General features: G+C 40.8%; 1 pseudogene; it reads right to left on the bottom strand.

The window, feature by feature from the left end:
* Nucleotides 1–511: 511 nt before the first annotated feature.
* On the bottom strand, nucleotides 512–13,806 carry LOC120555344 (annotated as a pseudogene).
* Between the last annotated feature and the right edge of the window lie 2,486 nt (nucleotides 13,807–16,292).

The raw sequence follows: 16,292 nt of genomic DNA, 5'->3' as shown, positions 1-16,292 counted from the left end.
AAATAGTTTTTATAATAAGCAAATTGAGTTATTGCTAACACTACGGCCAGTAATCATGTTGGCACATGTATCGACTGTGTATGAGTGCTGAAATCATAATCATCTCAATATTGAGCAAAAATAATCGGGATCAAAGTACTACTGAAGACACATGTGACTGTCATGTAACACCACTGATTATTTCACTCCATTTGCAGACCTGATAGAAACATTCCATTAATATACATTCATTTAAGAGATCATTTTACCATTACATACAACGTGGTGCGGTCCGGAGTGTTTAAAAGTAGAACGTTTGTCATAAACCTTTGGCATAGAGAGCTAAAAAAACAAGAACAAAAACCCTGTTTTACAGTACTGAAATGTCCAGTAGAAATGTTGAGTAAAATGGTAAGACCTGGTGTGATATACTATGTAATGTCAGGGAATCCCTGCGTGAGCAGCCATAGGTAGAACCTGTGTGAGCTACAGAGAAATGGTCGGACTGTAAACCTGATTCCTGTGGGTGGTGTGCCCTGCTCTGATCCCTCGTGTGGTCCAGTTTACTGCTGGAGTGGTCACACTCTACGCCTCGTTGTCATAGCCCAGTATGGGAGCCAGCCATCGCTCCACCTCCTCCACACACATCTCTTTCCTCCGGGCATAGTCCTCCACCTGAAGACCACAAGAGCAAGGAAAAACAAGTTCAGACGGATTATGTGTCCCGCTCCTCTCATAAAACAACTTTAAATTCAATAATCTTCCTACAAAAAGGGCTATTTGTATTATTAATAAAGCGGGTTACTTTGATCACACAAATCCACGGGTTTATAAATTCTAAAGGCATGAAATTAAAGGATTTGTTTTATTATGAAATAACGCAGATAATGTTCAGGGGGCTAATTTTTCAATATATGAAAGTAAGTATGATTTGGGAGGTATTTTTAAGTTTACTTTTCAAAAAGCAAACAAAGAAATTAAACGGAGATGCATTTCTATTGCTGGGGGTCAAATTCAGTGTTTCCTCTATGTTGATTTTGCGTGGGCAGCCCGCCAACAATTGAGACACAGCCAGTAAAGTGATCCTGACTGGTCCTGGCTAACGCCACCATGCTAACCCTGCTAACTGCTAACGTTACCGGATGACCAGGCAAGCGGGCCACAGCTGTTTACAACGTGTAGCCTGTTCAGTGTCCGTAACCGTCAACGGTGAGTTATTTTAAGCCAAGAGAGGGAGGCTGTAAATTGGGAGGACCGTGAGTTTGCAGTGTGTTTAGCGATTGTCTCCGGTAATTCTAAGCCAATAAAGTGTGTTCAGTCGGGTGGAGAGGACGGCAAGATAGGGTTATTTTTAGTGGTTCCTACCGTAATTCTAAGCCTAGGAAGTGTGTCTGTCAGTTGGCTTTTATGACTGTCAATATAGCCAGCATTCGTTAGCTACTGCGCTGTGGAGTAATGTCCGGCAATGTGGAGACTAGCGTCTAGCAACATTGTTGTGGATGCTCCTTCAGCGTGCTTTTGAGGAGGGTCTGCGCAAAGCGAGACTATGGATGTCTCAGCCTGGCAACCCTCGTGAACTTCGAAAGTGTGGGGAGAAGGGGGCTGGGGAGACGACTCTCTTCCAGTATTTTGGACTCTCTCCAGTATTTTGAATTTGTACTGCAGTAACTATTTTAAACACTAGCTGTCTGTATTACATATTGCACCTTTTATAAAGGCCCTCATTTGAGAATTTACTGTATTTTATGTTTAAAATCATATCATATGTTAAACGTCCCTTTTTAAGGGGAACTCCACTGATTTTACACAAGTGTGTTTACAGGTGTTTGGAGAGAACTGCTGCGTATGTGAAATAGGTAGTATAAAGCCTTTAGTGTCTCCAGAAAAAAGCTTTATAGACAAACCTTTCATCTTTATGTCCGGGTAATGCAAACTCAACAGTCCCTCCCTTGTTGTCGTGATAAATTCGTATAATGTACATTTCCACAGCACTGATCCCATGAGTACAACAGCAGTCATGACACTGAGCACTCAGTAGAATGAAAACAGGATTTCTGTTAGAGAAGAGAAAGCTAAGCTGTTCTTCATCATTCCCTGCAAGATATTTAAAATGAAAATGTCCTGTAATGAGAATCACATGACACTGTACTGATGAAATTAGTGCTGTAGAAATGTACAATATTATGCTGAGCCACTATACAGATGTTTACCCAGCCTTTCTTATCAACTGACCTATATTTATTTGTCCTGGCTAGGGCTATTATTTGTGACTCTGCCTTTATTTGAGAATTTTAAAAGGTGCCCTGCCACACGTATTTCATTACTTTGTGGTAATGTCTGAAGTTCTACCATGGACTCTAACATTTTTTGTGGAAGAAATGCCTTGGTTACCTTGTTTCAAGCCATTCTAGCGTGGTATAGAAAGCCTACAGGAAGACTCAGCTCAATTTGTGCCCGTTCTCATTAATATTCAACGAGCTAAGCTGCTTGACTCTGATTGGCTAACAGCTAGCCAATGAGAGCCTGGCTATCAGCATCCTTTACCCAGCGCAAGTGGGCGAGCTCATGAATAGTAATGAACTCAGGCAACACCACGTCAGACTGACCAGCTTTTGTGATTGGTCTGATTTCTCCGCTTATTTCTGTTCAGTGGCTAGAGCTGACAGAGGAGGTAGCAGTTCGTTTTCACATTCACCACATAACACAAACACATATGGACCTAACATATTTAAAAAAATTTAAAGTAAAAAAGGTTTTGTGTGGCAGGGCACCTTTAAGTTAAGATGATACACTTCAAATATTGTTGCTTGGTCAGTCCTGAATCTATACCTGGTCTCTTTATAACACTATCAAAAAAATTTCTGTCATATTTTGATTACATATACAGCCTACTTACTCCATTAGGAGTAACATACTTTCTATTGTATACAATTTATATGTAAGGTGAGGTTGTTATGCTCTTATGTCATATTATAGTCATTGTATGTACAATATTTTAGTTCTTGTGAGTCCGGTCCAGAGATCTGTTATCCAGTTGTGAGTCAGGTTGCAAACCTGTGTTAATCTAATTTACTTAATGTCACAAAAAACACTCACAAAACACCAACATCTACAACACCCATTGTGATGGTATGGTGTTTGGGAGTTCCCCCACTAACGGGATATCTCATTTACAATAACATTTTCATAGTTATTAATAGCATGTGGATGGTTAGCCGAACCTGCTCCTTGGTGATCTTTCCCACAGCGAAGTATGAGGCCTGAGGGTTGGAGAAGTAAAGTCCAGACACTGAGGCAGCAGGGGTCATGGCCAGGGACTCTGTCAGAATAATACGACCACACAGACAAAATACACATATGTATTAATTACATATGCATACAGTAAAGCTGAGAAAACATAATACCCACATGATAACACATAAACACACGCGCACACCAACAACAATGCGCGATCAAGGCTTAACTCAAGATAGCAATACGCCAAGAATGCACCTGAACACGCCTCCCAGTAAGACGGCGCAGGTGCATTTGCTATTTAGACCACGTGGGCCCTGGACGGGAAATTGACAACTGCGTCGGTCTTGAACTAGCAAAGACACTTGCATCGGGCTTGCGCCGCGCTGGGTGCAAGATGGGCCCCTTATAAAGTTTCAGAATGCCCAGAACAAGAACTGTCTGTGGCCATTGAGAAGCTTAATTTACTCCATTAACTCGCTTGCTTTTATGTGTATCAGTGTTTGATAGCTTGGATAGATTATTTATGTATTAAATGTATTACATTCCATTTTTACTTGTCTCGTTACAGCACTTAACATTTATTTCTTTACTGTGCTGTTCCTAATGTTTTTAGCTGTCTTTTTAGCTTCTGGTTCAGTATGGCAGGTGTACCTTGTTTTCATTTGTGGTGTGGAATTTTTCTGCATTTGTTGCTGTTGTCAATATGTTATTTTTGTACCTTGATGTGATTTGATGCCTGCTGCGTACCAAATTTAGCGCAGCAGCAACCTCTTGTTCTGGGTGGAGATGTTTTCATCGTGGGTTTTGTCTCCCAAGCTGTATACAGGCTGCCCTATTTTATTGGTGAAGTTTTGCGAGGCAATGTGAAACCTAAAAGGAACACCTGCAAACACTACTTCCACTTCCACGCAAGGAAAGTATAAGCGCAGCTGGATGAAATAAGAGAGAAGTTCAAATAAACCAGCCATGCTTTCGATATAAGGTCAGGGGTAGGGGAGTTTTCTGATCACTGACCTTCTGCATGTATATGTAGACTTACAGTAACCAGGTTACTACAGTGCATGTACATATGTTCTCAAGTAGTTGTTTAACCTGATTTCTCAGAGTAACCTAAGTACATGGTAAGGCACTGAGAAGAGAAAAATAAATGTGATTTCATTTTGCTGTTCAAAGGCTACTAAGAAAACCTTTTGCATCTCATGTTAAAGAACAACACAAGCGCCTTGGGAGCCTTTCCACAGCAGTTATGACTGTTATGAAATGGTTGGCGCTCTCACCAGTCTTCTCCTGGATCCCAGCAAGGCTCCACATGGTGGTCTTCTCTGTGTGGTCAGGCTGGCTGGGGTAGCCGGCTGCAGGCCTGATGCCCTGGTATCGGATTCTGTGGAGGTCCGAGGCCTGCAGAGCCTCATCAGTGCTATAGCCCCATAGCTCCTTACGCACGCGAACATGGAGCTCCTCAGCAAAGGCCTGAAGGACGGACAGTAGGGTTGTAGCAGAAACCAAAGAAACACCAAGACCAACCAAGACCCTATACCATATTAGGAGACCTTAAGGAACAATGTGAAATACCCTATATAATCATTCAATCGCCCCTTTAAATTGAAAATTGAATAGAAGATTTGGAGAATCGTGACACCCCTATTAGGAAGTGGTCCCTACTGTACCTCAGCCAGACGGTCAGCCAGGGCTTTCACCATGATGCTGCTGTAGTCGTCTCCCTGATCCTGGAACCGCTGACTCAGCTCCTCGGCTCCAAACACCCCCACAGCAAACACACCGATGTAGTCTGGTACGCCACTGTCTACAGGGGCAACAAAGTCAGACACACACAGGTAGGGCTCTGAACTGGAGCTGTCCTTCTCCGCCTGCAAAACACACACACACACACACACACACACACACACACACACACACACACACACACACACACACACACACACACACACACACACACACACACACACACACACACACACACACACACACACACACACACACACACACACACACACACACTAGTTGAACGTCACATTCAGAATCTAAATAAGAACATGACAAAATAAAATCCAAAGTAGTACATCTAGGCACCACACATCCCCATGGTAAAGCAGCATAATGCTTTATTTATGCTACATGTGTCCACTCCTCAGTTTTTTCGACTGTAAACCAACAAGATGTGTTTGCAGTAGGCCAAGAGTAGTGTACAATTATACATGAAATATAACATAATAGTTAAAGTGCTCATATTATGCTTTTTGGCTTTTTCCCTTTCCTTTATTGTGTTATATATCTTTTTGTGCAGTGAAAAAGCCCAAAGTCCCCCAAAGGGACTTACCATCTCCAACAGAAAACACTGTTCACCAACTGCTCCAAACAGCTCTATTGTAGTCCAGCCTTTACTTCAGAGACAAACGTGGGTCACTTTGGAACAACGTCAAAATGCTCGCCTAGCTACTAGCATGGCACTCCCTCATACTCTGCTTCTGACTGGCTAGTAGTCCTTACCTAGGTACTGTCAGGGCACGCCCCATACTCTGCTTCTGACTGGCTAGTAGTCCTTACCTAGGTACTGTCAGGACACTAAGGTTGTAGCGTACCACTAATCTCCACGACACCGATATTCAGCTCAACGATACGATATATACAGATATTCAATAGCGATACGATTCGATTCGATATAATTTGATACACTTACATCATTTTCTGAAAGATTTAAAAGGGGACAGAGTGATTTTGGTGACATCTTGTGAGTGTTCCATTTACTTGGATTTAATTAATTGAACTGAAAACATCAATTACCACAATATATGTCTGACTGGACAGAGAGTCTACAGCAGGGATAATAAAAACATACATTTTTTCAGAATTTTTTCTAAGCACTCTGAGGCCGGACTTTCAAATAAAGAAAATAAAATGAATTTATACCTAATAACCTATTCTTGTTCGAAATTTTCACTTTCTTACTGAATTTTATGTACATGTATTAGTGTGAGCAAACTCCTAAAAAAATGGACACTCCATAATAATAACTGGCTCTTTAACTAGAAAAGATCTCAGACTAGGAGGCAGTTCACTGAGGAGTGATGGTTAAAGTCTGTGATTATGGAAAAATTATTGTAGTATGCAGCATCCTGATTGGTGGAAAATGCTTGCAGAAAGAAAGGCTGTTGTCAGGTAAACATGTTACTGTCAAAGACGCGCGAAGGCCCGAAAAGTTGGCGATCGGAAAAGCCAAAAGCCCAGCTTTAAAGATGAATGGACTGATAAGCAGGCTATGCACTCGTCATGTAGGCCTCATTTGCAATGAACGATGTTGTTGCAAAAATATACAACCATCATCATCACTCGAACATAACGTCGCGTCATTCACCTGCATATTAAGTAGCTCCAGATTGTCCGCTCTAGCGGGAGAGTTTGGTTTGTTCAGTAACGGTGAGGTTTACAAGAATTTGTCAAAATTTCCAGATTCCCGGCAACCTAAGATAAACAGTTAGACTACAAACCCGACAGCTTTTGTTTCCGGGTTGTTTGTAAAAATTTGCTATTTGCAGAGTAGAGCTGTGTTTGCGTAAAACAGCGGTTGGAAGAGCAGATTGAAATATGGCTTTCTACATGTTTATGCCGGTCTACACAGGTGAGTGCATTGATAAGTATTGACTTTCTACTCACGAAGGTTTAATTGTAGCCTATTTACAGAAAAAAGACCAGCGGTAATTCATCTGCCCCCAGCGTCGTTGGTAACTCTGTATCGTTCCCAGTCAGGTGCTGTGTGTTTTAACCTTTAACGCACACACACCTCAGTTCAGCAGTGTGTGTGTGGAGCTCAGGCATCGCTGTACAGAATCCGGCATGTGAATAGAGATGTAAATACAGGCGGCTGGTTTTTGCTCTAAATGCTTGAAATGATAAATAACAGAACGCATTTTTTCCTCCTTACATTTTGTGAATTCATGATTATTCTGCGGGCCAGACTAAAAGCTTTGTCAGCGGCCGCCAGTTGACGTTGGCTGCTCTACAGCGACACTAGCGGCTGGCTGACCAAATCGCTCTTCCTGCAACGTGAACAGGGGTAAACACGGGGTTTGAATGGGACTTATGTATCGATACTTGCGGCTTAAAAATCGATACTTTCTTGGGGGAAAAATATCGATTTATGCGCAGAATCGATAAAATTGCTCAGCCTTACAGGACCCCCCTCATACTCTGCTTTGACTGGCTAGTAGTCCTAACCTAGGTACTGAGCAATGCGACTCCAACAAAGATGGAACAGAAGTGAGATGTCTCACTCTGTAGCTAAAACAGAGAGCTCAACACACAGGGTGAAAAGAGGAGCTGCAGCAATGTGCAGTACAACAAAAATATGGTGTTTTCTGAAAATTAAACCGCATAAACCTATTCAGGTACAACCTCTAAATACAATTATGAACCTGAAAATTTGCATAATATGAGCAGTTTAAAAATAATTTTTAGGGGCTTTAACCTTTAATGACAGTGGATAGACCAGAAAGGGGAGAGAGATGGGGGATGACACACAGCAAGGGGAAGCGGGTCGGATTCAAACCCGCACCTCTGCAGGACTCAGCCAACATGGTGGCGAACGCTCTTACAGGGTGAGCTAGAGGCCGCCCCTTAAAAACTATTTTAAGCTAGTTTCTGTTAAGTATCCTTTCGGAAATTCCCTTTGTGTCTGTGGCAGCTGTCAGAAAAATACAACCACAAGAAAAGACATTACAGATAAAGACAAGACATTTAACAGCCCAGTGCTCCACAACAACATCACCAACAATCAAGGCTGCTGCTATGAGGTGGGTGTGTGTACCTGTGTCTGACAGACAATGAATTTAAAGCAATGAAATGATATATACTACAACTGTTTATAAAACCCACCTGTTGTCGTAAGCCATGAAATGTAGCGTTGGGCTTGGTGTCCGGTTTACTGTGACATCATCTTTGTACACACTGATGTCCGCCATCACTCTGTGCAGGCCAGAACCCCACCAGGCCCCGCCCTTAAGACTACCGCTGTCAATCATCTGGTTGAGCAGCCGCTGGGCCTCATCAAAGACTCGCCGGGCCTCCGAACCTACAGGAAGCAAACATTAAAACATTTCTACGGTCAGATATGGTTTCACTTCTGTGACACCAAGACTGGAAGTCATTTCACTGATTCACTACTGCCAATGGGTTTGTGTTCTTGAATTTGGACACTTATACTGTTTTTAGCTTTCATGATGTCATGATTTTACTGCACTAATCACCAGCAATTGTACAATAGTCACATGAATGCACATAAAACCTGTGCATTCACAATATATACAAACCTTTTCAAAGATTACACTGTATTGTATCAGTATTGCCTAGTTAACATACAGTAACATGTTACAGTAACGTCTTTTGTATTAAGTTAATCCAAAATAAAGATTTTTTATCATTTTTTTTTTATTAATGACATGAATATATTTCAATATGAGCCAAATAAATATTCTTATTTTTAATCCCTCTGGGGCCTTAGCCATTTTTCCAATATTGGCTCCTGGGCTATCAGGATATGCATGTTGCAAGGATGTCACATGAATGTATAAACTGATATATAACTATAAAGACAAAAGAAGAAATCAAACTGAAATTGAATCTCACAGAAATGTATTGAAATCACAGAGAACAATAATGAAAAAGACCTTTGGCTTTTGAAAATTGTTCTCCAAGTCCCATTTTTACTAAGAAAAGTCTATAAGCTTGTATCTTCTCTCTTTATTTTTTGTCTTCAATGCATTTCCTGTCTGCTATGAGACATCAGGAGGCCAAATCACACTCATTTACACATCCAGAGCTGCCTGAATGACCTGCAGCTCTGCCTGCAATACACAATCATACACAGACTGTATGAAACAGGTGTGCACGCATTAGTTCCACGTTTAGTGTATGTAGCAGCGAAATAACACATTTAGTGTGCTAATGTTTATAATAGCAGGCATAGATCTGACAGGATATGAGGATGTTCATCAGCAATGGCGCTTGGTCACATCCACATGGACATCACTGCGCCGTGCATTTGTAGATCGATCTCGGACACATTCAGGAAGACAGCCTCTGATTGGTTGATGCACCCCACCCCACTGCATTCTAGGAGTCAAGATGGCCAGGGCTAACAGTAAAACGATAACTTTTCATATAAAAAGATAAATAAATAACCATTCAGTTTTGGATATACGGTTCTGCCATTCCAGGCCGGATTACAAAGCTTCTGGAAGGCCTGCGATCACACAGAAGCTCTCTTTGAAAAAGGCCCAGATGTTAGCTCTCATTTGAAACAATCAGAACAACTAACTTGAAGCAATGCGGAGATATCGAACATTACAGAACTTGATTTATGGATTCATAATTATGGATTTATTGTACAAAGGCACTGTAGTTTTAGGCTGGATAACAAAGCTTCTGGAAGGCCTACAATTGCACAGAAGACCTTGTTAAGATAAAAAACAATAAAATGCATAGGAAACATTCGAGTAGCATATCACGTAGCAGGATAGAAGTTTGTGGTTTGAGTTATGATGAACCCTGACAGAGGAGGAGCTCGTACCAACAGTCTTGTCATTGAAGATCTTGGGGTAACCTCTGTTGGGGTATTTTCCTCTCAGCTGCCACACGCCGAGAAAAGGGCTTCCAGTCGATGTAGTCCAGCAGACTGTTCAGGTCGTAGCACTTTCGAACAGCGCGGGTGCCCAGGAACTGAGGACACACTGGAACACACTTGGTTTTTAAGGTCCATACAGAAAATGAAGAACATTTTCCATAGCGTCCCAAAGTATTACATACAGTATGTCCTCTGTATCTGCTTAATACAACATGTCTATGTTGAAGCTATATATTTGCATCAGTGTATCTGTGATAGCGTTTTGCTTTAAAGGGTAACTACTGTTTTTTTTAACCTGGACACTATGTTCCTATGTTTTTGTGTGTAAGTGACTGATGGGAACAACAAACTTTGACATTGGTCCAGTATTAAGAGAGAATGCTGCAGTCAGCAGCAGCAAAACAAGCTTACAATGTAAGTTAACAGGGCAATTGTGCAGCTTGTATTTACCTTCACAAAAGAGCTTGTTTTGCCACTGACAGACTCAGATTAATATTCTAAGTGTCTGACAACATTATGGAAAGGATCCCTACAGAGGTAGACCTTAAAAACCTCTTTGAGACCTTTCGGTTTAACCAGAAACAGCTCTGAAGTTCGCTAGCCGCTAAATCCACCAGACTCCATTTAAAAAAGCAATACTTTTAGCGTGTATAGAGCAAACATATTTTCACATATAAATCGGTAAACTATGTGTTTATTTCAACCAAAACTAGTGTTGTGATGGTTGGAAAAGTGGAAGGACTAACCCAAAATGGCTTTTCATAGTTTTGTTTTGTTTCTGTCAACTTTGAATAAAGTGTATTTTAAAGTGTTTTTTTTACGATGCTAAAATTACTATTTATTTTCATAGGGTCTGGTGGGTTTAGCGAATGCAAATTTTGCATGAATGTTTTTATTTAAAAAAAAAAAAAAAGGATCTTACTCTTTAACAAAAGGTGGACCTCCTTAGAAATCCTTTCCATAATGTTGTCAGACACTTAGAATATTAATCTGAGCCTGTCAGTGACAAAACAAGCACTTTTGTGAAGGTAAATACAAGCTGAACAACTGCCCTCTTAACTTAGGTTGTAGAGTGTTTCACCGCTGCCGACTGCAATGATCTCGCTTAATACTAGACCATTGTCAAAGATTGTTGTTCCCATCAGTCACTTAGACACAAAAAAACGGAAAATAGGGTTGAAAAAAGGTAGTTCCCCTTTAAGAACACTGGAATTCATTGATCTGTGTGAACTTTACCTGGCCTGGGCAGAGAGAGCCAGTCTATATGTAGAGCCTTCCCTCTGGCCTGGGAAAGAGACAGATACCGGCGATCCTGAGACAACAGAGGGGGATGGAGCATGAAGGGGAAAGCAATTTTATAAATATTACACATTTCTATTCTGGTCTTGCACAATTAATAATTCCTTTTTGGCAAGGGGTTCATGCAGTATTGCAAACAGTCCTACAGGTGGACATGCCATTTAAATTAGACACCCTGTATTTGGGTGCCCTGCCATTAGAGAATGTGTCCTCTCATGTTGGATATCTATTTTGAATTCTGAGCTGGCGAGCGGAAAAGCAATGCACGCTTTGAAAGTGGCTGAAACCAGCAATACCAACAATTTATGATTGAATTGACATTATTTATGGTATCTTTATGACGGAAAGAATTACTTTTGGGAAAGTTGGATTGAATACATCACACCTGTACGACCATCATTTGTTTGAAATCAACTGAAGTCTTTATTTATATATTTTACTCTGTTTTGTAAGTAATTTGAGTATGAAGGCACACCCCAATATTCTGGTTTTTCATTTAGTAGTTCATTTTCTAATTTTTTTTTTTTATTGAAGATACTTTATTGGTCATCATATGTTTCTGTAATATTTGTTGTATTTCAGTTTTACTACCCTTTGCTCCAACTGTATTTTACAGAAGGCTTGAAAGATGAGGCTTGTAAGCCCCATAAGAAGAATAACTTTGCATTTTCTGACTTTGCTTTAACTCAATAAAAGCTAATTAAAAAATTTCAAAAAACATAAACTCAATGTGCACTCCAGACTATGAAACTCTAGTCAAAAAGTAAAGCACATTCCCAGCTTTATCATTAGGTTCCACACGTCTGTTATGTGAAAACAGTTGTTTGGTAGGACTTTTTATTTTGTGTGTAAACAGTGGTGCAGTTTTAAATTGTATTCATTTTGCAAAATCAGCAGCATGCAGTTGTTCATACTCCGTTACTTATTAGAGTATTGTGCTGAATGCAGGTACAAAAATGTGTATATTTTATGTTTAACTAAAAAGTTGACATTGCATATGTGTTTATTAGCCCTTTTTAAAAAAAACATAAATTAGTTTGGTTTGAAATTTCATAAAGTGGGTCAGGACATAATGACCATGTGGGAAAATGTGGGTCCCAAGGTGATATCAGTTGAGTCCTGAGCCTCCGTTGACCTTTATCAAGGCACTATTAAGATGTGATCATTTATTTATTTTTTATTTCATGTTTATTTAAAGATTATTTTTGGGGGCTTTTTTCCTTTATTAAATAGTGACAGTGGATAGACATGAAAGGGGGAGAGATGGGGATGACAGCAGCAAAGGGCAGCAGGTCCGGTTTGAACCAGCGTTGCTGCAGGACTCAGCCAACATGGGACGAATGCTATTACTGGGTGAGCTAGAGGCCGCCCTATTTCATGTTTATTTAAAATAGGGACAGATGCTGCACAGACATTTGTGCAACAGCATCACAGCATTTATAGCTATTACTATTTTCCAATGCCCCTCCCTAGAAGGGCTTTTAAACAGTCATAAAAAACTAACATTGCCACATTTAAAGGTCCCATGGCATGAAAATTTCACTAACATTAATATGAGGTGTGAAAAGATCATTGTGTGCTTAAATATTTTGCGGCACGTCAAAGGTTAGACTGTCCTCTTCTCTTCTCTGCTTCTCTTCATAGTCGTCAGATTCATCTACCAACCCTTATACAACTGGCTCAGGTCTGCCTTGAACCAGCTCTTAACTATGCTGTTATAGTTTTTAGACTGCCGGGGGACTTCCTTTGACACACTGGAGCCCCTCTCTCTTCTCTCTCTTTCCATCTCGCGTGCATCCTTGTCCCAGAAATGCTTGTTTACTAACTTAGCTCTGGAGAGCTTATTCCCAAGAGTCCTTGTTTTCTCTCCTTGCAGTTTTTCTTGGATTAAGGGTGGCACCTAAATCATGGTTGCAGCTTAGCCCGTGGACCTGCTCGCCGCTCTGCTATGTCCTGCTACACCCTGCTACGTCCTGAAACAACTACAATTTCTAGTCATAGTTCTATTATCTTTATTGTGACTATTATTGCCACTGTTCATCACACCCCAACCGGGCAGCGGCGGACACCGCCTACCAAGAGCCTGGGTCTGTCCCAGGTTTCTCCCTAAAAGGAAGTTTTTTCCTGCGCCACTGTTGCACTAAATGCTTGCTCTTGGGGGAATTACTGGAATTGTTGGGTCTTTGTAGAATTATAGAGTGTGGTCTAAACCTACTCTATCTGTAAAGTGTCTTGAGATAACTCTTGTTATGATTTGATATAAATAAAATTGAATTTTCCCTAATCAGTCTAAATAAATATGAGTTGGCTTTTATGGTTCTGTCTAATTGTTTCACCTGTTTGTCAAATTCAAAGATAAAGGTTCAAGGCGTAGCTGATGCAACACTGATCTCAAGGATGGTTGGCTATGCCTATTTTTTGGGTGTTTCTACAAGCTATTCTTTTTTGTTATTATGATTAGCAATTTTTATTATTTTATTTTTTAACAACATACAAAACATACAACTTCATAGCACATGAATATTCCTGCAGATTCTGTCCCAGCCGTTCTTACCTTCAGGGAGTCGTAGTGCTCCTGCCTGATCTCCTCATACTCCTCCTTCAGGTCCTCAAAGTACTCCTCCCTCAATTCCTCATCAAGGGAGCTGTGAGCACTGACAGATAGGAAAACAAACAGGAGAAAACACACTCAGGTCTGGACTTATCCAACTGGAGGGACTTTGAAACATCTTTCAAATCTGTGGCCACGTCAATTAATTTCAACCCTCTGACATTTTCTCATGAAATACAGGACTTGCTTTGTGAAGGAAATCTGTCAATGTCCCATGATTGTCTACCTATTTGTATTTTGATGCTTATCCCAATCCTTGTGTGGATCAAAACTTTGTTGGCATTATCTTTAAAAAAACGAAATAGGCATAACATGTCATCATCCATGTCCCAGATCTGTTCCTCTATGCATTAAAAGCAAATTCAAAGCAGTAAGGTTGGTTTTAGAAGAGAAAAATCTGTTTAAATCAAATCAATTTGCAAAAAACTTTTTTATATACTTTTTTATATAAATACATTTCTTTCCATATCAAATTAACTATATGGGGTTTTATAGGCTAGAGCAGTGATTCCCAAGCCCCGGTCCCGGGCGGTTGGACCTGTAGTACCGGGCCCTGAAATATTCCCCAGAATAATGGTCTTTTTAGTAGTCTTTTTTCCTATTATAATTGTCTTTTTTTAAATGCTTTAAGTGCTATAAAACATAAACAATAAGTAGCCTAGATCAAAATGTGTTTCTTTGGGCAGCAGCCTGGGTTTCCTTTGGTTTATCGGTGTTTTAAGCCCGCGCCGGTTAGGTGCCTGAAGGAGGCGTTGGGGGCTTAAAACACCATCGACTGTTACTGCGGCTCATTGGTTCTGGGGCGTATGTATCTGACAGGACCTAGGAAGCGCGAGTGCCGCGTGAAAGTGGCAGGTGCAGCAGGGGTGGGTGGTGGCGTGACATCTAGCACAATTGTGGTTTAGTGCATTTCATTTTAAAAATAAATTAAAAACAACATTGATTTACACATCACACAAGTATTTAGCAACAGTTGAAAATAGGGGCAAGGTTGCGAGACTTTGTCTACATTGAGCGTGTAACATATGCAGCCCGTTAGTGGCTGCAGGATATGTATGTTTTTAACTGGCTCACGCCTGCTACGTACACCTGCAGTGTGGGATTGTGTGAGTCACAGGCAAGGAGGAGAGCTTTTGCTTTGGTATTGTTGTTGTTTCTTCAGTTTTTGAGCTGGCACAGTGCTGTGAAAACACCCATTTACTGAATTTTGTCATTCTTTCAGGGGCGGGGGTCGTTTTTCAAAACAATGATAGGAAACACTTGTGGTTCTGGAGATATTGACAGGTGAAATGGGCTGGTATTTTCATACAATTTGCCATTACTGCCACCTGCTGGTGAGTGAGTGAGTGGTGTATGAGTTGCTTTTTGAAATAGACCTAACTGTATGGGAGAAAAGGAAACATTAACTGGTCTGAAAGTTTAAATAGATGTATATTCATAAACTAGCTTTTGTTGCTACCTAGTTCATAATATGCTAACAAAACCCCTGTAAGATTAAGCACTGTAATGTAAAACAGTAACAGCCTATGTTTAAAGCGATACATCTTAAAATTGAGGGCATTTGAATTGACAACAGGTCCCTGGAATTCTTTTTATGAATATACGGTTCCTGGCACAAAAATGGTTTCAGAACCCCTGGGCTAGAGGGTAGGAGTGAGCAAAGCATGGTATACTCTAGGCCCTAGAAAGTTCAGAGTCTTACCACCACAACATCCTCGAAGGCATCAGAACATGGATAGCAGGACAACTGTGGCGTGGGGCAATCTTCACTTCTGTATGTGTCCTATCAAACACAAAGCGCACAAATTACCCAAGAGAGCACTGCCAAAATATCAACATGTTATGTAAGGTAAGGTTAGGTAGGGTACTTTATTGTCACATACACATACATGTGAGGATTCATTCTCTGCATTTAACCCATCCCTCAAGGGAGCAGTATCAATTATATGTATTAGTAGCTCTTGTGATTAGGGGTGAACTGTGTGTGCTGGGCTGGGTGAGGAGAGAGAGAGAGAGAGAGAGAGAGAGAGAGAGAGAGAGAGAGAGGCCATACCCTCGCTGGGTTTTACAGGCAGCTTTTAAAATTGCAACTCCACTACCGCTCTGCAAAGTGAACTCAACTTTGGCGGACGAGTGAGGGATCTTCTATGCTGATTTAAAGGTCCAAGCCAGACTCAATTTTACAACCAAAGGGAGGCTGTAAATGCGGGGAGGACCGTGAGTTTGCAGTGAGTTTGCAGTGTGTTTAGCGATTGTTGCCGTAATTCTAAGCCAATAAAGTGTGTTCAGTGGGGTGGAGGGCGGCCGAGATAGGGTTATTTTTAGTGGTTCTCACTGTAATTCTAAGCCGAGGAAGTTTGTCTGTACAAGTTTTGTGTGGCGTGCCTGTTTAGTTTTCCGGTCTAGCTAAGTCCGGTGTGGTGTTATGTATTTTTCTAACGTTACTAGTTGTTGCAACAGCATGTGTAAAAACTACAAAGTTTGCTGGGCCAAAGAACGTTAATCTTGCGATAAAAAATCACCGTGGTT

The sequence above is a fragment of the Perca fluviatilis genome, unplaced genomic scaffold (assembly GCF_010015445.1).
Source record: "Perca fluviatilis unplaced genomic scaffold, GENO_Pfluv_1.0 PFLUV_unplaced_scaf_81, whole genome shotgun sequence".
Lineage (NCBI taxonomy): Eukaryota > Metazoa > Chordata > Actinopteri > Perciformes > Percidae > Perca > Perca fluviatilis.
This window is presented reverse-complemented; position numbering and strand designations above follow the sequence as displayed.